This window comes from Gorilla gorilla, chromosome 18 (assembly GCF_029281585.2).
Source record: "Gorilla gorilla gorilla isolate KB3781 chromosome 18, NHGRI_mGorGor1-v2.1_pri, whole genome shotgun sequence".
Lineage (NCBI taxonomy): Eukaryota > Metazoa > Chordata > Mammalia > Primates > Hominidae > Gorilla > Gorilla gorilla.
Window position 1 is genome coordinate 81,343,263 of NC_073242.2, and position 13,487 is coordinate 81,356,749.

At 41.4% G+C, this 13,487-nt stretch overlaps 1 long non-coding RNA gene across 2 annotated transcripts; it reads left to right on the forward strand.

Annotated features, from left to right (window-relative positions):
* The first annotated feature begins 1,689 nt into the window (after nucleotides 1-1,689).
* LOC129527453 (uncharacterized) lies at nucleotides 1,690-10,293 on the forward strand. 2 transcript variants are annotated; one of them, XR_008672431.2, is made up of 3 exons: nucleotides 1,690-1,923; nucleotides 9,602-9,683; nucleotides 10,009-10,293. It is a non-coding gene; the product is annotated as an uncharacterized lncRNA (long non-coding RNA). The 2 variants fall into 2 exon arrangements; XR_008672432.2 differs by lacking the exons at nucleotides 9,602-9,683; nucleotides 10,009-10,293 and adding exons at nucleotides 3,161-3,268; nucleotides 3,751-3,885.
* Nucleotides 10,294-13,487: the final 3,194 nt, after the last annotated feature.

A 13,487-nucleotide genomic window follows, 5' to 3' on the forward strand; every position in this document is an offset into this window, starting at 1 on the left:
AGAGTCTCAAAGTACTACTTAGACTAGGTAGCTTGCAACTTAAAATTCCACCACTGAAGATTGCTGCTTCCAGATAAAACATGACTACTCCCAGGAATTATTTGTAAAATGTAAATACTCTTAGGAAACAGGCTCCATTAAGTCTCCAGATATCTTAACGCTAATTAGTTATGGAATCTCCTTCTGCTGTAATGGAGAATACTGGGAGTCGGGGTTGAGTCTAGAGAAGACAACAGAAGCAGGCTTCGCCTCCTTCATCATTGTATCCAGAACTGTTTACATCAGGGCCCTGTGCTTGCTAGATGTTGGTATCCTGGGCTTGGTGGGTCACACCTATAATCTCAGCACTTTGGGAGGCTGAGTCAGGAAGATCAGTTGGGGCCAGGAGTTTGAGACCAGCCTGGGCAACATAGTGAGACCCTGTCTCTACAAAACTTTTTTAAAAAGCAAAAAGTAAAAATAAAAATTGAGAACCAACAAGATTGCTACTTTGTTTCAGCTTTATTGAGGCCTAACAGAAGTACACTAAATTGCATCTACTTAACATGCACCATGCGATGGGCTTATTTTTAATTTAATTTTAAGTCCCAGGATACATGTGCAGGAAATGCAGGTATGTCACAAAGGTAGATGTGTGCCATGGTTGTTTGCTGCCTCTATCAACTCATCACCTAGGTATTAAGCCCTACATACATTAGCTATTTATCCTGATGCTCTTCCTCACCACAACCCCCAACAGGCCCCAGTGTGTGTTGTTACCCTCCCTGTGTCCATGAAATATGCATACACCTGTGAAAGCATCACCACAATCAAGACATTCTTACCCCCCCAAAAATTTCCTTGTGCCCCTTTATAATCCATCCTTCCCTCCGCCTTAGCCTGTGCAACTATTGATCTGATTTTTGTCACTCTAGATGAATTTGCACTTTCTCAAATTTTATGTAAATGGAATCAGAGTATGTGCTCTTTTTGGCAAAGCTTCTTTCACCCATCATAAGAATTTTGAGATGTATCCATGTTGTTGTGTGTGGCAACAAACTTTTTACTTTACTAACGTGATGATATCTTTTAAACCATTCTTTCTACTATCATAATCATTTTGTAAAAGAGAAGGCCTTTTAACCATCAAAAAAGAGAGGATGTGTCCTCCAAGTAAGAACAGTTGTTCTCCAGAATGAGAAATTGGCAATGTCATGCTGACAAAGAGGGGGAGTCACTAGGTAAAATAGTATAAACCTCATCACCCAAGGCCAGTCCTTCTCCTGGCCATGAAAGGGGAAGCGCTGCCCCTCACAAAGCCCTATATGCCTCATTCAGGGAGGGAGAAAAGCAGTCCCTCTTGAGACCTGTTTCCATGGTAACCAGTGAGCAATTGACAATGTGGCTGCAGTTGGGCCTCCTTGAAGGGGAAAAAATCTTCAACAGGAACCAGGCCACTGAGAGATGGAAGAAAGGGCAGCTCATACCCAAATCTCACGAGGAGGCTACAGGAATCACTGGACAGTTCCTTCATTGGGAAAGCCCCCAGTGACTTTCCAATGAAATGGATAGAGAAGGGAAAAGAGACCCTTCGGAATCAGATGAGTCCATGAACTGGCAGCAGTCAGGGCAGTGATGACATCACAGAAGGAGGATGGGCCTTAGACAGACATCACCCTTTAGAATCCCTGCAACTTTGAGCAAGTTCGTGAATCTCACTAAGGCTCAGTTTCCTCCATAAAATTAATCAGTATCAGGGACTCTGCATTGGACAACTCCAGAGGGCACCATTGGGGTTATACCTTATGTTTGCCTAACCTTCATTGCAGTGGGCAGGTGCATGCTTTCTACAACGTCCTAAGGTCTAAAGGGGTAGAGTTCTGTGTGTGGCATTTTAGGCCTGGAAAGGATGCGAGTCTACAAAACCAGAGAGAAATACTGCAGGTGAGTGAGGGGCTAAGATCCAGATGCCCCCTGCCACATTGATCCTCCCAAGACAGGAGGCCCCAGATCCCCAGATCTGAAGCCCTTTTTAAGAGCAAGAGTATCAGCTGATGAATTTCATGCATTGCGCCCCGTGACTCCCAAGATGGTCTGTCAGATCTCCAGGTTCTGGAGGTTGGAGGTTCCGCTCAGTGACAGCCTGGAGGTACAGCATATCCAGGTTCAAATCCCAGATCTACCACTTAATAACTAGGTAATCTTGGACGGATTACTTAACCTTCTTAAGCCTCATTTACCTCGTGATAATTTATTTTATAGAGTTGCTGAAAGAATCAATGTGAAAATGTACATAAAGTGTTTAGCAAATACAGTAGTGCTCAATAAATGTCAGCTTTGTTGTAACTCTTCACATTTTCCCTGGGCAAAGTAAAAGCTTTCTTGGAGCCTTTCTCTTAATCAGTCCTGCCTCAAACATCCCTTCTGCTGAAACAAGCTGTGATTAATCCACTGTAGACCTGACACTCCGCTAAATGGGGCACAGTGCAAAGGTCCGTAATGAGGATCTTTTTAAAAGTAAAGCATATACATCAGTCTCAACACTGATAAACATCAGAATTACTTGGAGAGGTTTACAAAAATGCAAGTGACATTTTGGAAAGCCGAATTCAGTAGGTTAGTTTAGAGCTGTGATATTGTGATTTATAATAAATATATATTTGCTCTTGGTCTCTATTCCTGGCACAGAGCTCCTAAAGTCCTTGGAATGTCCTAAGTGGTGAGTTTATGCTAAAGAGGTGACTTTTGGAAAACCTCTAAGGATGCGGGGCTGGTTGCCAGGGGAGCCAACCATGTGATTAGAAGGTTGGAACTTTCACCACCCACCACCCTGATCTCCAGGGAAGGGAAAGTGGCTGGAAGTTGACTTAATTTGCAATGGGCAATTATTTCATCAATCATGTCTATGTAATGAAGCCTCCACAAGAAAAAAATCTTAACAGAAGATCTTCAGAGAGCTTCCAGGTTGCTGACCACATGGAGGTCATGCCCAGAGAGGGTGTGAAAGCTCCACACCCCTTTTCCATACCTTGCCCTACTTATCTTTTCCATCCTGCTGTTTCTAAGTTGCATCCTTTATATTAAAGCAATAATGTTGTAAATGAACTTTCTCTGAGTTCTGTGAGCCATTCTAGCAAATGGTCAAACCCAGGAGGGAATGGTATGAACCTCTGGTTTACAGCTATTGGTAAGAAGCACACATGACAACCTGGACTTTCCATCAACATTTGAAGTGGGAGCAGTCTTGTAGGATTGAGCTCTTAACCTGTGGGGTCTCCTGCTAACTCTGGTAAGTGTCAGAATTGAATTGAATCATAGAAAACCAAGTTGGTGTCCATAGCAAATTGGTGTGGACCCTACACGTTTGGTCACAGAGGTATTCTGTGTTGAGTGTGCATATAGACAGAAGAAAAGTTTGTTCTTCCCTATTCAAAGGCAGAGTTATTTATCTGTGTTGTTTTGTTTTTAAAGATTCCCTGGGTGATCCTAGTGTGTAGCCAAGATCGAATATTATTGACCTAGAGCAGAGTTGGCAAACTTTTCATTTAAAGGGCCAGTTAGTAAATATTTTAGGCTTTGCAGACCACCTACATATTTTGCCACATATTCTTTGTTTGTTTAAAAATGTAAAAATAATTCTTAGATTGCAGGCTGTACAAAAACAGCCAATACCCAGATTTGGCCCACAGGTCACATTGCTTATTGATTCCTGGTCTAGAGCCCATAGCCCTGGAGGTTCCATGATCTAATATATTTTTTGGTTTCATCTAGAATCCAATGAACACATGGACCCAACACTCCTTTGGCCAAGTTGATGATTCTCCACCATTTATTTGCCTGCCTCACTATACACTTCTAGCAAGCCACTGCAAGGCTGCATTGCAGCTAAGAGGAAGCCCTCCTTGAAGGCTGCACAGCAAGGAGTGTTGGCAGAGTAGCTGGGTTTCCACTGGGAGAGCAGGAGTCAGCACCATGCTGGGCTCAAGCATGGATATGCACTGCTGCTGCCAGAGCATCATAATTTGCAAGCATTTATCGAGTACCCTTCACCTAATTTTCATCCTGCGGAAACTAGAAATTGCTACACTTGCACACAATAAACTTCTGGCAGTTAGCCTTCTAAACTGGGACACTACCATTTCGGAGGGAAAAGACCTTTCTGGTGGTTAAAGATGGGGCTTCCAGTTACTGCATTTGTTTTAATATAGTCTATTCCATAGAGCCATCGATGGAGACTCATTATATAACCTTTCTTGGAAAGCTTCTGACTTCTTTCTCAATGCACAGGTGGGATGTAAAGGGACATCCCCATCATAAGGCATTTGCCCCAGGCTAGGAACTTAACTCTCCCACAGTCGACATGTGGCTCTTTAGATTTCATGCCGTAAGTCTCCAGAGGTTTCGCAGGTCTTGCCCTGCAGAAGCAGAAGTCATGGGAAGGAGCTGTCGCGTAGCTTTTTTTTTTTTTTGGAGCTTGGGTGCTGAAGATCAGTTCCTCCAACTTTTTGGTTTTTTAATGTTTCACTCCAACTGCAAGTTTCACCCCATTTCTAGTGTACTGTCCTGGAGAGAAGTGGAGTTTCAGATGGGAGCAACTTCACTGGAAGCCCATATTAAATATGGGAAACACATTTTCTGCATCATAAGATGGGGACATTTTTATGATACCAGTACTCTTAGGAAGTGGACTGTTCAGAAAAATGATTTGGATTGAAGAGGGCACACATATAGGTGGAAGAGTTGGTTGTGAAACAAGGGGAAGAATTAACTGGTTTCTCCACTGAAGGAGGGAGGAAAAAAATAAAAGGAAAGAATATGGGTATATCCAGCAAGACAGACAAATGTATGTTCTCCAAGCACTCTCTCTCTCACCTATCCCAGTTCTTTCATGTTACAAAATTCACAAAATGGCTGTGTGTACATGAATTTTGGTGGAAACAGTGAAGAAACTGAGCTTCATGCTGACATTGACACAGAGTAGGACAGCTCTAAGGTAGCCTATGTGAACGAGCAATGGAGAAAGAGGGAAAAACATAAGGAGTTAACCCCAAAAAAGTGGCTATGGGTGGTGGCTCATGCCTGTAATCCCAGCACTTCGGGAGGCCAAGGAGGGTGAATCACTTGAGGTCAGGACTTCAAAACCAGCCTGGCTAACATGGTAAAACTCCTGTCTCTACTAAAATACAAAGATTAGCTGGGCATGGTGATGGGTGCCTGTAATCCCAGCTACTAGGCAGGCTGGGGCAAGAGAATTGCTTGAACCCAAGAAGCGGAAGTTGCAGTGAGCCAAGATCGCGCCACTGCACTCCAGCTTGGATGATAGAGTGAGACTCCATCTCAAACAAACAAACAAACAAAAAACCTCCCCCAAATTATGGAGAGGGCTCCAGACTTTCTCAAGATTGTGCAGTTAGCTATTGTTTAAAGTTAACTAAATCCCGATCTGATGTTTATTCTCTTATTTTTATTTTTAATTTAATAAGTGCTTCATGTGACTTTTGAGTTATAGCTGACTGCCCTAGCTCACATTTTAGTGCCAGAGTAAGTATCAAATGGTAGATTTATTTCTCTTTTTTATAAAAGAAAATCAATAACCAGTTTGCAATGCCTTTGGTAGAAATTCAATGACTAACATAAGGTTTTACTTTATCAAGAAGCTGGGATATTGTCAACAGCTATCCAAGTAACTGATTCAAAATCCAATTGTGAAAACATTCACTGGGCACTCTGTGCATGCAAAGCAGTGAGAAGGTGCTGGGAAGATTAAGAAAAATCAGGTGCAGTCTCCCTCCTTAGGAGAAATGGCACAAAATAGCATGGTCATGGAACCAGAGCAGTGATTCTGACATGCATTTCAGAGACAAACATGGTGGAGGCCATGTGACTTAATCAGCAGGATGGAACTAAAATAGGGCTGCCTAGGATTATACAAACTATGCTGTTGCTGCTGGAGATTCCCAAACTACGGCCTACCAATGTCATGGCAGGTGGGGGATAAATGGACAATGAATCCCTTCAGTGCACCATTCAAGGGCTTTCAGCCTGAAATAAGCTAATACTATGAGCAGAATGCCCAGGAAGGGTTTATGAAGGGTATACCATACTCCCAAGATCAAAATCACCTCTTGAGGAATCCCTCCCAAAGGACTCACAGTCATCTTCCAAAAGGCTTTTAGAAAAAACTAAAGGATATGTTTTTCCAAGAGCCTGATGTCTTAGTGGTCTGGAAGACATCCTGGGAATTGTCTGGAAAGGAGGCATTGGACCTCTAGCTGTGATGAGATATAGGAATAAGGAGTGGTGGGCTAAGTGTGCATGTAGTATGCAAAATGGAGAGAACAGTAAGTGTGATGAGAATAAGAAGGTAGTTGCCCAAAAGCAAGTTTAATTCTCTCCTACTCCTACTGGAGAGAAGAACAAGGGATTTGGAGGAAACACAGCAATGCAGCATCCACAGGCACATAGTATATGCTCAATAAATATTTTTTCAAATAATATACAAATATAGAAATAAGGTCTACAAACATCACTTGAGAAGCACAGGATGTGATTCACTCTTCAGAGCCAAATTTTATTTATGGTATCACTTTAAAAGGCAGCAGCAGTAGTGCTACTGAGACCATTTCCACTGGGAGAGAAGTTCTGAGGACTCTGAAAACTTATAGGAAGAGGCAGGCAAGACCAGAGATAGTGATAAGTAAAGTGATTAACTGAGGAGCTGTGTGGGGGGAAAAGGATGTCTCAACTTAGCCAAGGTTCAGAGATAACAGAAGCTTTTCACCAAATGAAAGGTGACTGAGCGACCAACTGTCACTGACTTCAGGAATAACTTGCAGACAGAACAGGTAGACTCAGACAGCATTCTCAGGTGAAGACCTCAAGGGAATTCAGCTAGTTGAGGCAGCCCCAAAACCCCGTGGGAATCCAGCTCATTTCTGGGAAACCTGAACAAGAACGGATTCATAGATCTCAAAATTGTACAAAGAGAAATTTACCAATAAACACAGGAAAAAATAAAATTTCCTGGAAATATCAGCTCCCAACAAATATATTTTCAGGTGTGCTTCAGGATTAAGGTTTATAAAAGTGTGTTGAGAAATGGAAATATTGTTTGTGTGGGTGGTGGTTGTGTTCCTGGGGAAAAAGAGAGAGAGAGAGAGAGAGAATTGCAACTCCAACTCTTCTTTTTATATATGAGAAAACTGAAACTCGGAATGATAAAGTGGCTCACTCAAAGTCTCCACACCTACTTGGTAGCAAGTCTTTGTTCATAGCTGCATATAATATATCACCACCTGACATATTATATATTCTTCTATTTGAATATTCTTTCCATTAAAATGGGACTTTATTTGCTCACAATAATATTCCCAGAAGCTAGAACAGTGCCCGGCACTAAGGAAATACTCAGTAAACATGTGCTGAATGAGACAATGATTTAAATCTTTAGACTCATATTCCAGGGCCATTTAGATTACACCATCCTGTGAGTTTGTGTCCTTTGCAGAGACATGGATGAAGCTGGAAACCATCATTCTCCACAAACTAACACAAGAACAGGAAACCAAACACCACATATTCTCACTCATAAGTGGGAGTTGAACAATGAGGACACATGGACACAAGGAAGGGAATATCACAACACGGGGCCTGTCAGGGGGTTGGGGGCTAGGAGAAGGATAGCATTAGGAGAAATACCTAATGTAGATGACGGGTTGATGGGTGCAGCAAACCATCAAGGCACGTGTATACCTATGTAACAAACCTGCATGTTCTGCACATGTATCCCAGAACTGAAAGCATATTAAAAAAAAGATTACACCATCCTGTGCTCTAAGTATAGGGGAACTGGCAGCACTCAAATCAACACATATTTACCAAGTACACATCACATGCCTGGCACTGTACTTGTGGGAAGAAGAGATGTATTAGTGAGGACTCTTCCAGAGCAAAATGCAAAAACTCAGCTGAAACTAGCTTAAACATAAAAAGGTGGAGGGGGAATTTGTTGGTTTATGTGACTGAAAAGTTCTAGAGTAATACTTTCAGAAATGGCTTGAACTAGAGCACAAACAGAGTTATCCAGGCTTTCTTTCTTACTCACAGCTCTGCTTTTCCATGCATTGGCTTCACTCTTGGTCATGATTTCTCCAGAAAATAACCATGGTGCTTCGGGAAAGAAAATTCCTTTATCCTAACAATTCAAGCAAAACTCTAGGTAGGGCTCTTATTGGTCCAGCTTGGATCATGTACCCATTCACAAATGAGTTACATTGATGCAGTATTTTGCTTAACCAGAGTGGATCAAGTGTCCACCCATGGAACCAGAGATGAAGTCAGCCCCTTCTAAACTACATTGAACTGGACTAAGTGTGATCCTCTAAAAGAAAATTGCAATACACCATCCAAAAGGGGAGATTTGCTGTAAAGGTTAAGATCATACACATCCTCCTGCACCCTGAAAAGAGGGTATGGGAGTCAAAGCATTTAAATGAGTCTCTAAGTCTCAGAAGGTTAAAACTTTCTTGGGGGAAAAACATAAATCAATAAGTAATATAAAATAGCACTTCATTAAGATCAAATATGAGCTCCTATTTATCATGGGCTTATTACACTGTATAAAACCATAGCAATAATTATAAAAGCTCAACATCCTTTTAATATACAATGTTGTGCTCTGTACATGGACACCTCTACACCACCTGTGATTGATATTTCTATATCTGATCCTTGTAAGCTATTAATATGGCATGGCCAGGTAGGCAACAGTTCAGGTTCAGTCTTACTGTTATCTTTTTAGAGCAGTGTTCATACAATTTATGGCCATTTTATTGTTTTCTGCTTTTAAAAAATAAAAGTAAAGAAGAAGAAAAAGATAGTACATGAAATGATTATATAACTATATAATAATAATTCTCTTAAATTTCATGAAGCTCAAGCATGGGCGTCACTAGGTGAGGGAAAATTAGCAAGCCTCCCTCCTCAGTTGAATGCTCTTTGGACCACAGTTGACTAGGAGTTCAAATATAAAGGAAGACAATTAAAGAATAGATACTGGACTCAGGAAATGTAATTTTGTCAGCTTTCATAATAAGTCTACCTATTGCACGTATTTCTCTCACATACCTTTCGGGACTCGGTTGTCTATGAATGTGGAGACCTGCCTATCTGTGCATCAGGGCATGAGAGCTATCTAGATCTGTGTTGATTAAACTTTTGTTATTCACAATGTTTGCTCTATTTTCCTAACTCCTCTCCTATCACTTAGCATTTCCCCTTAATTCCCCTTTTTACTTAAGTACATTTATTTTTAAAGGAAGATCTGTGTCACAAACATAAATGGAACGCTGGTATCTCTGTCATAAATAAAAAGCATCTGAAAAATAAAACAATCTTATTAAATTCCAGATAGATACTGCTGCCAAGCCTCTAAGCCCAAGGCCTGCTCTCTCTTTATTAAGAAAAAATGATTAGCAAGCATCAGAAAGTTAGTAAAGACATATTAGCACCAAACTTGAACTTTTTCCCTTGCCTTGAAGATAAGAATTGAAAGAGAATCGAAAGGCAGTGACTTCATCACGGTAAGACATTGTTTAATCCCTTGTTCATGTGCTACCTACAGAGATCCCAGACCACCACCCATGATCCCAGGCTGGAGGAAGCAGCAGGCTAGAGGAATTCAGGACCAATGAGCTAGGAAAGAGGTACTGGTGAAGACTTCCTGGAGGCAATGACACTTGAGCTTGTCCTTACAGGGTTGGAATGGTTTTGACTCTCTTCTGTGGGAAATGCCACTTGGTAAGGATGCAGGCAGGAACGGGCACGCAGTTAGGTCTGCCTGAAGGACCAGTGGTGCCCAGTCCTGTCGGAGCGTCCTCAGAGCCAGGGTATTCATGCAGTGTAGTGGGGAGGAGCAGGGAGCCTCTATTCCGTTGGCTCTTCAATCTTTTATTTTAATCAGTTGCTTCTCACTCCAGTTAACATTCCTCAGCACAGATCTTTGTCACTAATGGCATGATTCTCACCTAGGACCCAATGCAGAGCTCACATCCCACCCTCCTTCCCCCATGACAAAGCACTGGCAAACCCTGCCAAAGAAGAAGCTTGGCTGCAAAGCAGTCTGGAACTGGACCCGGGATAGATTCACCAGGAGCTCACCACCACAGGGAATGCTGCACTTTGACTGGACAGAATGCATCCTCCATGCCCACAGAGCATGTGCCCAGGATGAATCTCACTGTATCCCAGTTCCTCATGCTGGGCCCCAAACCTCTTTTTCACAGTAATAAAGAAAACACACTTTACAAAAAGGCAGTTCATCTATGAACATATTGGCTAGGATAACACATCTTAGAGCTAAATGTGTCACTGTAAATGGACTCATTTTATATCTCCACATACTGTAGATGTTTAAAAAAAGGTACATGCACAGAAACTATGGGAACTGAACTGGAGTATGAGCCAATTACCCTAGACTTTGCTGTAATCTGACTTTTGGGTAGCACATTTTCTTTAGCGTTTTTCTTAATGGGGGATGGGGAGTGGAGGCAAAGGAGAAAAACTGACAGCAGAGCATTTTATTTAGACAAAAGAAATATATTCAGCCTATCATAAATTATTTGTCATTATAATGACGTTTTCTAATTTAAAAGTATTTTGCTTAATAATATACAATTGAATATTATATGCAATTAATCATATCATCATAGCTCTTTAAAGATTTATCTCTCAATATCTAATTAATTACGAGGTCTTGTTTCTTCCATCTTCAAAATACACCTGGAATTTTTACTTATTCCTATCTCTACTGTCTTAAGCCTGGTCCAAGTCAATGTCCTCTCTCATTAGAAAACTGTGGAAACCTCCTCCTTGGTCTCCTGCTTTGCATTCTTGTCCTTAAATAATCTATTCTTCAAATAGCAGTCAGAGGACTTTTCTAATCCTATTGTTCTCACTCTTAAATCTCTCAGAGCCTCCCCACCGATCTCAAAGTCGAGCCCAATTTCCTTCTAGAATCCTATAAGGCCCCTATCCAGCTTCATCTCTTACCACACACCCTTCCTTGCTCATACTCTGCTGATCTTGAGCTCTGGCCTGGAGACAAGCCTTTTTGTGTAGTGGTTAGAGATCCTGGCTCCCCACCTGATTAGCTATATGATGTTGGATGAGTTACTTAACCATTAGACTTGCCTCGTTGCCAAGGCAGGGGCAACAATGATCCTTATCTCCTAAGCTCATTTTAGAAATATATGGGTTAAAATAACTTCAACAGGTTTGCATTAGCCAGAGGCTGGAGGGCATTTTAAGATTTTGTTCTCTCTGGGAAAAAGGGACCTTCTTTCCACATCTCCTTCGTACCTTGGATAGATTCACCAGGAGCTCATCATCACAGTGAATGCTGCACTTTGACCAGACAGAATGCATCCTGAGTGCCCACAGAGAATGTGCCTATGATGAGTCTCACTGTCAGAACACACCAGTGCAAACCTTACTTACCCATCAGGTCCTATCTGTTATGGGCTTCATTGTGTTTTCCCCAAAGTTTGTACACTGAAGCCCTAAACCCCAGTAGTTTAGAATGAAACTGTATTTGAAAACAAGGTCTTTAAAAGGTGATTAAGTTAAAATGAAGCCACTGGTATGGTTCCTTACTCAATCTTACTGCTGTTCATCCAAGAAGAGGAAATTTGGACATACAAAGAGATGCCCAGGGATGCAGGCACACACGTGCGTGCGCGCGCACACACACACACACACACACACACAGAAAAGCCCATGTGAGTACAGAGTGAGAAGACAGGTATCTGCAAACCAAAGAGAGAGTCCTCTGGAAAAAGAAAAAAAAAAAACCTGCTGACAGCTTGATCTTGGACTTCTAGCCCCTACAAAAGTGAGAAAATAAATTTCTAAATTTCTGTTGTTTAAGGCACCCAGACTGTCATATTTTGTTATGGCAACCCTAGCAAACTAACACAGAGTTGCAGATTTTGAACTTACCAAGCCTCCACAATTGTATGAGCCAATTCCTTTAAATATCCATTATCTAGCTCGCTCTATCTATCTACCTATCTATCTATCTATCTATCTATCTATCTATCTATCTATCTATTGTCTATCTATCTATCTATCTCATCTTATTGGTTCTGTTTCTCTAGCTAACCCTAACAAATATACTGTCCTAAGAGTAATTTCCTTAGGAGGGTGCCCTTGCCTGAACATGAAAATGGATTCTGCCATCGTGGATCCTTGGGATGTCTGCATGTTTCCTTCCAGCACCTGCAGGAACAAATGGTTACATTTGTGATTATGTATTCACCATCCATCCACCCATCACACAGTGATGTCCTAGAGTAAATGGCCATGTCTATTGTTTACTGCCACACCCCAAGGACCTATCATGTTAAATTAGTGTTGGATGAATAGACGTGGAAGATCCTGTGAAGTCACAAGTTCATATTATCTGTTTGCTCTTATAACTCACAAGAAAATTAAAAGAACACATCTTTTTGTAGAGCTGATTGATATATTCACCAATACGATTAATGTATTCATCACCCGTCAATCTCTTATTTTAAACCAATATTTTACTGGGTTTATGTATTCAGTGCGAGAAAAACTTTACTCCAAATCCCTTATTATTATGGCTGCTTGTACCTTAAAGTCATACAGGTGCACTCAATATAAATGTGAGTGGGCGAGGGATGGAGCAGCTGTGATTGACAACAGTGACAATAGACTGTGGAGCAAGAAGTGAGAGAAGTTTGCTGACTGGATTCTATATTTAATATTTCCAAGCAAATGAATTCTGTCACTTTTGTGAGACTTAGCTATGCTTCAGGGCATGACATTTTAGCCACGGTTTTTTTCTTCAGTTTTTTTGCATCTTGGATTGCAAACTTCTGGCTCTTAAATAAAAATAATGCTATATTGTTTATTTGCAAAGTAACCACATGGGACGGGGAAAATGCACCAGAGGGGTAACCAATAGAGTGATCCAACTGGCGCAAATTGTGTGCTTTTCTTAGATACCTTCCTTCTCATTACCTCTATCCTCAACTCTCTAATGTCTGCTACAATAAGGGGATGACTTAGATATTTCTAAAGACTCCCTCCAACAATGGGAGCTTATGACTGAACACTTGACTCACCTGGCAGGTAAGAAGAAGAGCAGTGTCTTCCGTGCTTTGTCTCTCAGGATTTGTTTCAGAAGTATTCTCTACCCCGTTTTTTCTCTCTCTCTCTCTCTGTCTCTCTCTCTTTCTCTGTCTCTCTCTCTCTCTCTCTTTGTCTCTCCCTCTCTCTCACACACACACACACAATTATTAAGGGTTTATTATATTCCTGGTACTGTGATAGATGTTGGGGAAATATAAGGATAAATAAGAGTTGTCTGTCCTCCTGGAAATGAGAGGTAATGGGCACTGGTATTATTAGGTGATGAGTGCTCTGATAATACAAGCTCTGGGTCCCCCTGAGTTTACATCACGAGCCCCTCACATAGCACTGTG